At 41.8% G+C, this 12,846-nt stretch overlaps 1 protein-coding gene across 12 annotated transcripts in view; it reads right to left on the reverse strand.

Annotated features, from left to right (window-relative positions):
- The window catches only part of LOC108621095 (extracellular serine/threonine protein CG31145), a 62,805-nt gene that overhangs the window by 33,374 nt on the left and 16,585 nt on the right, over positions 1-12,846 (reverse strand). For 11 of the 12 annotated variants that reach the window (XM_089462556.1, XM_089462555.1, XM_089462545.1 and 8 more), the window contains exon 3: positions 12,781-12,808. The exons of the other annotated variant lie outside the window; for it this stretch is intronic. The gene's annotated coding sequence lies outside the window, so the exon portion shown is untranslated. The remainder of the gene's footprint in view (positions 1-12,780; positions 12,809-12,846) is intronic. 12 annotated transcript variants of the gene reach the window in all.

The raw sequence follows: 12,846 nt of genomic DNA on the forward strand, positions 1-12,846 counted from the left end.
GCAATTTAACGGCAGAGCGCGCTTTTCCACACCAACAAAAGCGATGTGCACGTATCCGTGAAATATTGTGAAAATAGCAGCCAGTACAGTACAGTACAGTACATACACTCATCACACACACACACACACACAGTCGCACACTCATAGGCGAACTTGCTGTTAAGTGCAGCGCAATTGTGGCAGCAAGAAATCTACCAAAATGTTGAGGGAGTTCGCTTCGAAAAAATTCACACGACACGACGACGCGACGTTGGCGTTGTTGATTATGGGAACCACTCAAAACGAGTTGGATTGTTTTTGTCGAATGCCGTAGTTGTTGTTGTTATTGTTGTTGTTGTTCCTGCTGCTGATGTTGCAGCTGTTGGCGTAATTTGACTGTTGCATGCGCGTTGCATTGTGTGGACTTTTCGTTTGCATATGGTAAGCTAAGTGTATAAGTGCAGGCATATGTTATGTGGCTCCATGCACCTTTATCCTGTGCAGTCGGAATATGAATGGCTCATTCATCATATACCCTACAAATTTGTAGATGTGATATTAGAAAAGATATTCTTAATCCTTAACTCAAGAGTCTAGATTCATGTTTAAACAGGCTGGCTAAGTAGTGGAATAAAAGCTAGAAGAAGACTTAGAAATATTCTCATATAACTTACATCTTATCAGCTAACTTCTGACTCCTTACTGATCACATTAGGAGAGTTTAGGGACAGTCTAGCTTAGTCGGCAGCCGAGGTATAAATAATTTATGGTATCCCAAATATATGTTCTGCCTTTGCTTAATATTTAATATATATGTATATTAAATTATTATTAAATACATAATATATGGTCAGATTCAGTTGCCTAAAAGGGAACAGGTGACAAGACAGTCTCTACCACTCCACAGTAATTATTACAATCTCCTTACAGGGTATGTCACACTCCCACTCTCTTCACTTTGTCTAGTTAATCGCTCTGTACACAAGCAAATTGAATTTGTTAGCCGTGCATTTTGTCTTGTGGTGTTTGGTTACTGCATTTTTTCCAACTGTAAATTGATAAATTATAAGCAATTATATTTAATTTAATTTGCAGACAAAGTCACACGAAAGCCGCTGCGCATTTTGTCAGACAATTTCATTAGTAACAATTGCCGCTAGTTAACGGACTGCACCTTCCTGACCCGAGCCCCCTCCTCCCAAGCAATTTGATTAAAAGTTCTCTGCAATTGCGTGAAATGTTTTGTATATACAGACCTTACATCATTATCAAATGGACAGACGAATCACAACTCCAAGTTGGTTGCATGTGTCGTAAAAGCAAGAAAAACGTTTTTATTATTATTATTATTATTTTTTTTTTTGTTTTTTTTTTGGGCATACGCAGCGCTGCCAACGGATGTAGAGCGGGAGACCGGAAACTAGCGGAAATCATTAGACCCTGACTTGAAGCGCTTTGGCTTTTACTACTGTTGCCATAAGAAGTTTGCTTGACAGTGGAATCAAGTGACACAGATCTCAACAAATAATGTCAACTGGCCATTACTCAATAGCGAAAAGTCTGTTCGGCAAGTGAAAAATCTGTAGTCCGGCTCAACTGCTAGATACCCTGGACCTCAACTTATTTCAACAATGTAAGTATTTGTATATATGGGTGCACATGTAGAAATGTGTAGAAACATATTGGAAAACAAGCTTTCTTATACTCGACGGACTTTAAAGATATTTTTCTTATGATCTATATAGTTTACAGAATTTTCATTAGGTTATTGCAAATTTACAAAACCATTATACCCTGCTCGGAAAAGGGTAAAGAAATTGAAAAATCTGCTGGTTTTGTCATATAAATAGTTTTTGATTGACAAATATGCTCTCCGACCCACTGTACACTTCAGTTGTCGTTCTCCACGGCCTTTGTTCTGTTCAGATATATTTTTGCTTGCCCCACACACACACACACACACAAACACATACACACACAAAGATGGTCCCCAAGAGGCACTATTGTTATTGCTGTCAGTAGTTGTTGTTGTTGCTGTTAGTTCAGTTGTTAGTAGTTAGCAGCTTATGCTCGCAACTACTCAAATATCCGGAATCATTATTATAAAAATCTAGCAGGCAACGGATGCACTGGGCCAGGAAGTAATTAAAGCACTGCACATAATTGGTAAGTTACAAGCGAAGCAAAGCTAAGCACACTAAACTCCTTGATGGCCTAGAGAACGAGCTCACAGTTATAAGCAAACAAGCAGCAAAGCGGGAAATATAAATAAAATAAATAAAGAAGACTTGCCAGAATCAGGTAACATTAATTAAATTAAGTAAGTGCGAACAGCAGGGCATCTTTTTACGTTTGGGTAACGAGTAAAAAATGAAGCCTATATCCTAGAACCGACCTTAAAAAATAGACCCTAATAAAATCAACTGAGGTGACAGCACGGCGTATACGCTACGTGCCAATGAGATGCCCGGTTGCCGGGTGCCGGCTCCCAGTTCCCAGTTGCCAACTGGCGTCAGTAAAAAATAAAAACCAGATAAAAATCAAATTAACAAGCGATGCGAGCGCACGAAAAAAAAAACTGAAATGTTGCACAAGTAAATAAAGCTGCCCCAGTTAAGCGCGCAAACTGATAAAGCAAAAAAAAAAAAAAATTCTCGGGTCTCTGACGCTGCATCACAGGACACATCTGACTGCGACTGGGCTAGCAGGCTGGCTGCTAGACGTTTCTAGTTTGTCGTATGGACAGAACCAATTTATATTTATGTATATGCAAACATTTGTTGTTACTGCCGCTGCTGCTGCTGCGGATTGCGAGCAAAATGAATTCAGCTGCTGAGGAATGACAGCGGACTAGGGCCAGACGCGGCACAGGCTGAATGAGTCGGCTCTGCGTGTGTGTGTGTGTGTGTGTGCGTGTGGCAATATAAAGGTCCAATTTTACAATGACCGAAAGGACATTTATAAAGGTAAAATTTAATGACGCTGACCGTTGTGAAAATATAAGGTCCGCAGATAAAAAATCAGGTAAATTAAATGAACAAGCCAGCAGAACAAGACAAGTCCGAGCCTGGACAAACGTGTCCGTAATCTGTTTAAAAGCGGTGCCTTGCCTTGCCGCCGCCCCGAGGCTCGCGCCAGACATCAAAATTAACGGCAGCGAATTTAAAATGTAATTGACAAGCCAACTGACGGCAGCTGTGGAGCCAGTTATTAAAGCATACAGTGCGTATACGCAACGCACAAATATTCAGCATTAAATGAAAATAAAGCCGCACAGCCAAGCGTCAACGAGCATGGGATTCCCCCCCGCCCTTCTCCTACTGTGCCGAATTGGACACATTCGCTCTTTCGTCCTGTCGCTTTTCGCTCAGCATAATTGCTCTCCATGGAGGGCTTAACACGAGAGAGAGAGAAAGAGTGTGTGTGTCACTGTTTGTGTGTGTGTGTGCGTGGGCTTGCATGTGCTGTTGTCAATGGTTTATTTGCGTTTATCACGAACATTTCTTTCGAGGGGTTTTCGTCCTGTTAATATGCCAATTTACATATACATTATTTTAACTGCACGAGCGACCGAATGAATCCCTCGAATTATTTGTCATTTTCAGCATGATGAGCGCCGGCTCAGCCATTCCGCACGCTTATCACTTAATTGCATTGCACTTAAGCGCTGAACAGTGCTAAATTTAAATGCCAGCTGGGGTCGAGAAGCCTCTAAGCCAAAGACTTGCAGCCATAACAATTAGCAGCAATTGCTACTACTGCTGCTACTGCTTCTGCGGCTGCTGCTGCCGCTGCTACTACTACTGCTAGCAGCACTCGTCGCTGCTCGGGCGCTGCAAGCTGTTTCACTTTCTCAAGTAGCGACGACATCTAATGTCTGCAACAGCCACCAAGAGCTGACTGGTGGCATCATTGCAAAGGTAAACATTAAACGTAACTCTCATCACGCCAGCTTCAGCGGCTGAGCATGAGCACGAGCAGGAGCGAGCCGGAAGCACAGCAATGTACATATGCGAAGATTTCACTTTCTAACTCTGGCTTACACACTGCGGCAACAACAGCAACAACAATGAGTGTTGTCACAACAATGCGTTGGCGAGTCGCTGTGGGGCAAAGGGGCAAACAACAAAAAAACCAGCTGCAGCGCTTGACAAAGTCTCTGAAGTCTCATGTGAGTCGAAGAGGATGCCGCAGTGGATGGCGCAGTTTACAGCTGCTCAGCTGCTCGTATGGCAACAAGATTGAGCAAGAGTTTTGGCCAACAATGTTGCCAGCAAAAAGATGAGCCACTTCAATGCGCACATCTCCAATTGTGTTTCACGTATAAAACAAAGAGAATTCATACAATTCAATTTAGTTACATTACGCATGTAACCGTCATTAGTGAAGTTTGCTTGATTGAATTACTACATTCAATGGAATAGCAATTAATGTGATGAGCATGTTGCCATTAGTCACAAGTTCTCTTGATTCACAAGAGAGAGAAAGGGGAGTGAGAGAGATAGAGAGAGGAGATGAGTTGCTATGTATACCCATATTCTACATCAGCATTAACATAGTGGCTATACAGTATAACAGTATATAGTCCCAACACCTAACATGACAGAGGGCAACAAATAAACAAACAAAACAACTGCCATCAATTGCATCTACTGTCGCATGAACGCTCGACTGAGGCAAGGCAAGCAGCTACAATGTGGAGTGGAGACCACAGCTGCCTTCTGCCTCTCTCCTCTTGAGCATGTGGGTAATAAATAGCTGCAGCAAGTTTCCTTCTGATGCAATTCAAGTGCATTGCTTCTCACTGCATGACTGACCGAATGCTTGGTTGACTGAATGAATGCGTGTGCACTAGGTGACTGAGTGAGTGGCCAGTTGAGTGTGTGTCTCTGGGTGTGTGCCTGTTGTCTGCCAGCAGCAGCTAGGGCAACCAGCGAATCAATAAAAAACAACCCAACGCAATCCCAACTGTAATCTCAAATAGTCTTCGGGCTGACAGCCGGCGAATGCAAATCACATAGCTGCTTTTTTGCACGTTGCTCTGAATTACAATCCAGACTTTTACTTTGCCAGGGCCCAAGGCCAACTCGATGATATTGATTTGCTGTCATTATTGTTAGTTTTTGTGGCACGAGACAGGCAGTGCGCTGCGCTGCTGCTGCGCCTTAAGGCAGACAACACAAAACTTTCAGCGAGTGCGGCGCGTGTGAAATTATCTAACACCGAGTGTGCGACTCCTGCGGGCTACCCTTGGCAGCCACAAAATTTGAATTTACGCGATTTGCTCGAAACGCTAAATTGAAATTGTTATTTGTTGAGCCAAGGCATCTGGCCGAGCATAGAGCATAAAAAGTTCGCGGTTCCCAATGCGCTCCCAGGCACTCAGACACTGCTCTAATTTAAGGCCCAATATACATAGATATAGTTCAAAGCACTTTCAATCTTGTTGCTGTTGTTGCTGTCGTTGTTGTTGCTCAGCGACAGTAATTGACTTTGGCCAATGAGATTTGCATGCTGATGGCATTTTCAGCAGCTGAGTTTTAATTGTGTCCCACGAATTCGGAGCAGCCGCACAAGCTGTCCCTTAGACGTGGCCGAAGTCACCTAGTCGCTCCCTGCTGCCCGCTCCCGCTGCCCGCTGCTTGGCAAACGAATTCAATTGTCAGGTCATCTGTCAATTTGTTTGTTTGGCTGGCTGCAGCTGGACAGCCGTCAAGGGAGGACGGTGGGCCAGGCAGGTGCACGGCAAACATGCCAAAACACAAAATGCTTTTAATGTGACGCGAAACTGCAACAAAATTGCAGTCGCCTCAGACAACGACCAACTGGCAACTGGCAACGGGCAACCGGCAACGGGCAACGGCCAACGGGAGAGACAGGCAAGGGCGGCAGTAGCCCAACTGACGTCTGTCAGTCGGCCGGAGTGAATGATACTCGCTGGCTCAAGTCGCGGATAAGTTCAAAAGTTCGTTGGCGCTTGTGTAAACAAATTATTTGTATATGTTGCTTTCCTGTCAGGTAATTGGCCACGCGAGCTAGCCAGCGAAAAGTCAAGCTATTTGACAGCTAAAACGTCAAACGTCAACAATACCCTGCAAGTTCATTTGGTAAGCTCCACAAAAGAAATGGGATGGATTTTGGCGGAAGTCAATTTGACAATGATTATACTTTTCAGATAACTTTGCCATAGCTCGATTATAAATTAGGCAGAATACCCTATAATCACGTCTATATTAACCCGTTTTATAAATCGTAAAACAAAGTTCCTTAACTTAGGTCGTATCAAACTGGCATTCCAGCATCAACCATACTCTGATAAATCATTAAGTATACACAAGTGGAAGGAATGGAGGCATATCAGCCTGCGATTAACTCGAGTTGAGTTCGAAATTGGTTGAGATTTCATGAAAACCCTATGAATCTATATTAAAGGAATCTCGTTTAATCATCGAAAAATTAATTTATTTGAAATAAACCATCAAGAATACCCTGTTAAAAGATTTAATATACCCAAGTACAAGGCGTATCATAATATGAGATATATCAGCTCTATAATCTTGGGTTAATCTATGTCAAACTGTCCTGAGAGCGCTATGAATCTATTTTAAAGAAATTTCAGTTTGTATACTGAAATCAAGTTTCCATTCCTAATAAGCGAAAAATAAAGTACTGAAATGCTATTACGTCAACAATACCATGCAAAATCATTTAATATGCGCAATTTTCAGACCTGTCAGAAAATGTGACATTTCTTGCAGCGCATTTGTACGGATGAGGTGAGCTTGTCAAAGGTAAAGGTTCATGCATACCCTTAACATTTATATTATAGCCTTGCGATATTATAAAACTCAAAGAGAACCTGATTAGTTTAGGGTGAATAAACTTTCCATGCTGGACACAAATTTACCTACTTTTGTTTGCTGTTCTCAATTTGCAGTTGGTTTTATGGATGCCCGTTGGACAAGGCTCCTGTTGCAGTCGTCTGCAGAGTCAAATTAGACAAAATGCGACCTGGAACTGTTGCCAGTCTGCCATAATTAGTTTACAAAACAAATCTATACGCAGTCGGATTGACAACTGCCAACAGGGCGCCAGCTACAGCCTACACAGGCGCACAGGGCGCTCGGGGGCGAGAGCGGCAATCGGTGTTTACGCGCTTCCATCAATCAAATTAACTGATATTGATGATGTACCTTTTATTACAATGGCCCAATCTCATTGTTTGATTGGCTCCTTTCAATTACACAAACAGCCGCGCTTTGTACAGCAGTCGGGCATTAGATGTATGTACGTATTGTTGCCTAAGCGGCCATTACGCGCAGCGTAACGATGGATCGCGTGGACCTACTGCGGCGTAGCCCTTTTGGTCTGGCATTTATTTTGACGTAACCGCAGCTTGAACGCTCCTTTGAAGCGCCTATAAATCATGGCTGTCCGAAAATTAAAGCGCTACGCTACTTGAAATGAATTGAATAACAATTGGGGCACTTGATAATGTGGAAGCTCTATCAATCAGGCATTGCATGTGAGGCCTACACCTAAATTACCGACAGTCCTTAACCAAAGCGGATTGAACATTTTTAAGCAACGCAAAACTATAAGCATTTGTATTTACACATGAAATGCCATTCTGTTTGCAGGACTTTAGTTATTTGTACACGCTGAAGAATTTATGATATTCATACATTTGCACAATGGGACTTGTGGCTGGCTTATGGAACACGGCCGGGCTGGCGCATTGTCAAATACTTGGCTCATTAAAATGATTGAATAAAGCGGCGCATGTCCCTTTTTGCCGAGCCACCTAATGGGATAAAGGATATGAGCGGATTAAAGCCCATTTACGGCCAACGGAGAGCGTATAAAGGACACAGTCCGATTTAAGCCTTATGTAGAATTTGGTATTGCAGGCGGAATCGAGTAGGGCCGGGCCCTATAAAGGGCATATTGAATGCGTGACTAAGTTAGTTAGGCGATGAGCGAGGCGTGGCCAGGTGGGCGGCGCTCTGTGTGGGCGGGTCGTAACATTTTCCAATCAATTGAATTTCAATTTGCATAATTTTTGGAATGTCAAAGTAATGTGCATATATGAAATTCAATTATTTTCCATTGAATTGAGCTGGAGACATTGAGAGTGGACTACAACGGGACTGGACAAAGGAAACCCAATCCAGGCAGTTTTCGGGCGAACAGGCAGCTATACAGACCAGCCCGGACCGTTCCGGCACGTCCCTCTCTCTCTCTCTCTGTGGAAAATATTTGCACACGCACACAAATATACGGAGTGGACAAACATTTTTGCACATTTGCATGACGGTAGTTTGTGAGCCAGACGACCGTTTCAGGGCAACGGGTGACCCCAAACTAACCTAAAACTCAAAAACGTACAAAATGGCAACAAAATGCGAGTTCAAACTCGAACGGGAATGTTAAAGCATGGAAGCAATAAAAAGAATGACATTTTTCATTGGGTCACTTCGTTGTCCACAAAAAACTAGCAAGAGATATAAGTAAAAAACAAACAGCTTGACATTTAAATACCCTTGGAGACACAAAGTGAGTTTGGCACACGAAGAGTTCTCGTTTGAATTATTAACAATTCCAATGCTACACCGAATTCAATTATCAATTTATTTCACACATAAAGAACTATGCAATATAATACTCCGAGTAAATGGAGGCAGCTATATAAATATATCTAAAGATATATACTCCATAGAGCAATCTGTGTTCTCTTGAAGCTTCTCACACGACACAGCGAAAACAGAAAAGGGTAAACTGTATATACTATTGCCTTTTGCCCATTTTCATTTTCATTTTCATTTTATTTGTTTTTCTTGTTTTTCGGTTTGCTATCATTTCTTTGACCAAAAGAAATGTACAAAACACGCAAAGCTGTCCGCAGGCAGCGCCGTTGTCCTTGCGTCCTGCGGGCCAACCCATTTAAAAATAATTTTCTCTCGTCTGCTGCGAAGAAGTAAAAAAGGGCAAGTCCCGGGCTTTACTTTCGGTTTTTGTGGGCGCGCGCGCGACTCGTAAAAATTTAATTAAAAAATTATTTCGCTTGCAGTAAAAATCAACACTTCGCAATCCTTGAACGGCGACAGCCGCCAGCCGTCAGCCGGCAGCCAAATAATGATTAGGCTCGACTGCCAGGCAGACGGAGAGACGGGCAGCTGAAAGTGAAAAAGCTTTTCCAGCTGCCACGCCCATTAGCTGTGGCCAAATGTGCGAATAATGTGCATGGACAGTGGACAATGGACGGCGCACAATGGCCAACAGACAAAAGACAACAGACGACAGGCAGCGGGCATTTACGGGCTGTTATGCGCTCCTTGGCCAGGGCGAGCGCTTATGTGTCAAGCGAACAAAATTATGATGACGACTTTTATTGGGTTAGCAGCCATTGTCTGTCAAGGGGCCTGCGCCTGCCTGGCGAGTCAATAAAAAATCAGTAAATCCCTGTCGACATGGGCTCAAGGATTATTATTGCTACTTTATGACGGTCCATATTTGCGCACTGGTGCAAAACTCAAAAGGATAAATACACAAGCTGTGGCGGCGCCGTTAAGCAAGTCACTTGACAAGTGACTTGTCATTTCCATCGATAGTGCTCCAGACTTCTTCAATTGGCCACGGCCTGAAATGGCAAGCCCTAAGCATATAAGCCATAATAAACAAACAGCTTGAGCAAAAGACAGAAAAGAGCCAAGATGCGAATCGGGAGTCAACTTCATTTGCAGTGCAATTAAGCAGCGGCCAACATCCGCCGCAACCGAAACTGAAATAAAATTAACATGCTCTAATGAAGTCCAAGCTTAAGCCAAAGAAATGCAACCAAATTCTCACGCTAATTATGCGCTGACAAAGGAACAAGTCGCGCTGTCAATCCTAATGCTAATGAAGAGGCGGCTGCGGCCTCCAGCTGTGACTCTTGGTTCAATTATAGCAACGCTTCAATGCCGGCCCCCCCATCAAATTAGCATATTTCTTTTTTTCTTTCTTTCTTTTTTATTTTGTGTGTGGCAAACACTTCTTGTAGCTTTTCATGTTTTGAAAAATTCGACATGCTAAATACGTTGACACCTTTTTTGGGAGGTGGGGGGAGGCGCTTAAGGCCGAAAGCAGAACCAGAAACACTCGCTGCTAATTGCGAGCGGGCGGCTCAACAACGGCTTAATTACACTGTTTGTTGCTGTTGTAATTTCAGCTGACTTTTTGGTGTGGCCTGACCATTTGAGCTCATTTGCATAATTGTATAGAATTAATTTATTTAAATTATTCTCCCTTTTCTCTCGTTTTTGACAATTTGCACGTAGAATTTGCATTCGAAATTTCCAGCTGCAAAACATACATCATTACCAAATACCAATCTAATCTGAGCTGCACAAAACCGTCGAAACTTTTGCCAACATTAAAGCAAATGTTAGTTAGTAACAACTGAAACAAACTCCAAAAAAAAAAAAAAAAAAAAATCAGCTAAAAGCAAAGTTTCGAGTGCGATATTTGCGCATCAAATTAGTTTTCTCGCACACGTTTTCAATTTTTGGGCGCTGCAAAAGTTTTGTTAACAACAAGTTGCTCAGATACAGAGACAGAGACAGCGCAGCGACAGAGAGAGAGAGAGAGAGAGAGAGAGATACAGCGAAAGAAGAATATAGGTCAAAAGTCAGGTGCGCCTTGAAATGGGTCAACAAGTTTACAAGTTAATAAATTAATGGAATTTATGAATTGATTAGATAAGATAAATTATGAGTATCCAACTTCTTTAGCCATCAATAATCAAATCAGCTTAAGCCACACGCAATAGCTTTAAGACAAAAGCAAACAATAAATTGCAAGCAAATATTGGGTAAATCAACTTTTGAGGAAACATTTGCAATCACACAAAAAGCAGTTGGCTTCACTCTGGCCATATTGCATGGGCTGGGCCCACGTTGCGTATGTGTAATATTGTTATGACAGCTCAAATATTCGCAAATATTTACCAACACGCCTATTTACTTAGGCACCTGCCGCTGTTGCTGCTTTTAGCCATTAGCTGTTAGTAGCTGACAATGCGATTTACCTTTGTTTGCTATTGATTTCTATTAACTTGCACTTTCCATGCGGCCATTTGTATAATTGCATTTCGATAAAATGAAAATTCGCTTTATGGCCGACTGTGAAAGTTGGCTAATTGTTGATTTAATTGGGATATCCGATTAACCGTTGCAAATTGTGTTGACATTAACAGATAATGCAAGCATACATATATTTAATTCAGCTATATGTCTATGGGCGTGTTGCTTCGCATATTTAATGTGTCCGATATGTGCGATCTAACTGACACTTAAATATGATTTTTATAATTTTTATAATCAAGGCATTGAAAATGGGAAATTGGGATATAGTGGGGCTCTTAAAATGTATGTAAAGTATATATATTCTTGATCAGAGCAACTGAAGAAGGTGAGTTCATCTAGTAATGTCCCTCAGTCTATGACTTCAAATACCTGTTAGTGTAAACGCAGCAATATCGTTTATTATTATTTATAATGTTTATTATTTATAATAGATGAAAATGACAATATGGATATACGCTTTTAAGCTTATCTTGAGCGACACGAAAAAAATAAATATATCAATATAGTATCTGATTTGGAGTATTCCAAATTTGAATACCTCTCTTATTTTCATTCTTCCTTCTGCTGGATTCCATTATAATGGAAATTTGCAAATTGATTTAAGAATCAAATTCGAATGCAGCTTGAAAAGCGTCGTTAAATTAACTGCGCAATAAGCAGAGCGCGTGCTCAATGCGTGTTTGTGTGTGTGTGTGATTTGTTATGTATGTGTGAAAAGAGCGTAGAATGATCAGAATATCACCTATTCTCAGGGCTCAGGGTATCTGCTAGACAGGCAGTGCCGACTAAGGCGCTCTTACAGGCCGCAAATGCATTCCCTATGGCAAATATTTGTGCAGCGCAAACATCTGATATGACAAATATATGTATTTAACAATCGCTTAATATGTTTTCCATTTTGATTAGCTTAAGTCAATGACTATTTGCACAGCTTGAAAATATATACAATATATTTCCATCAATTCTTATCAAATTTCTACGTATTTTTGCGAGTCGAGACCCCATTTGGAGGGTGACTCTGCAAACAGGGAAATATTAAACAAACTTATTTTGTATTTACCTAACATACAAGACTCTTGAACAAATGCTCTTAATTCCATTGTCGCAATTTTTTATCTGCTCCGGGCCCTGACATGCTAATGCCTGCGCTGATACACTGCGAGCGAAGACCCTGCGATTAGAAGCGACCCGGCCTAAGAGCCGACAAATAGCAAAATAAATAAATTTTCCAGCAAATGATAAACAGAACATGCTTTTAAGGCAAGCACTCAAATTATAAGCAGCACATGACCAACCGCACAATGCAATTCTATATTCATATGTAATTATCATTTGAATCTAATTATCGGCCCGCTGCTTATTAACCAAAGAGTGTGAATCAAACGGGCAAACAAGCACATGAAGTACACGTTTCTCAGATAACTCTTTACAATCGGGAGACATTTGCAAGATCAAATTTAGCTGCTGGCGAGATAAAGGCGAAACAACTGTGGGAACTGCCCGAACTGCGACTTCAGCTGATAGCGCGCGACAAAGCCAGTTGACGTCAATTCTCTCTCCCTGCCTCTCTCGTTCTCCCCTCTCTCTCTTTCCCTCTCTCTCTCTGATAAGTAGTCGTAAGTAAGTGTTGCAAAATAAACGTATTCACAGCATTGTTCGGCCGGCTTTTACTCACCCACTTCACTCCACCGCACGGCGATTGTCTGCAAAGAGAACAAAAAGACAACAACTTGATTAATAT

Source organism: Drosophila arizonae, chromosome 2 (assembly GCF_054131065.1).
Source record: "Drosophila arizonae isolate 15081-1271.41 chromosome 2, UAZ_ARI_1.0, whole genome shotgun sequence".
In the NCBI taxonomy this organism is placed as follows: Eukaryota; Metazoa; Arthropoda; class Insecta; order Diptera; family Drosophilidae; genus Drosophila; species Drosophila arizonae.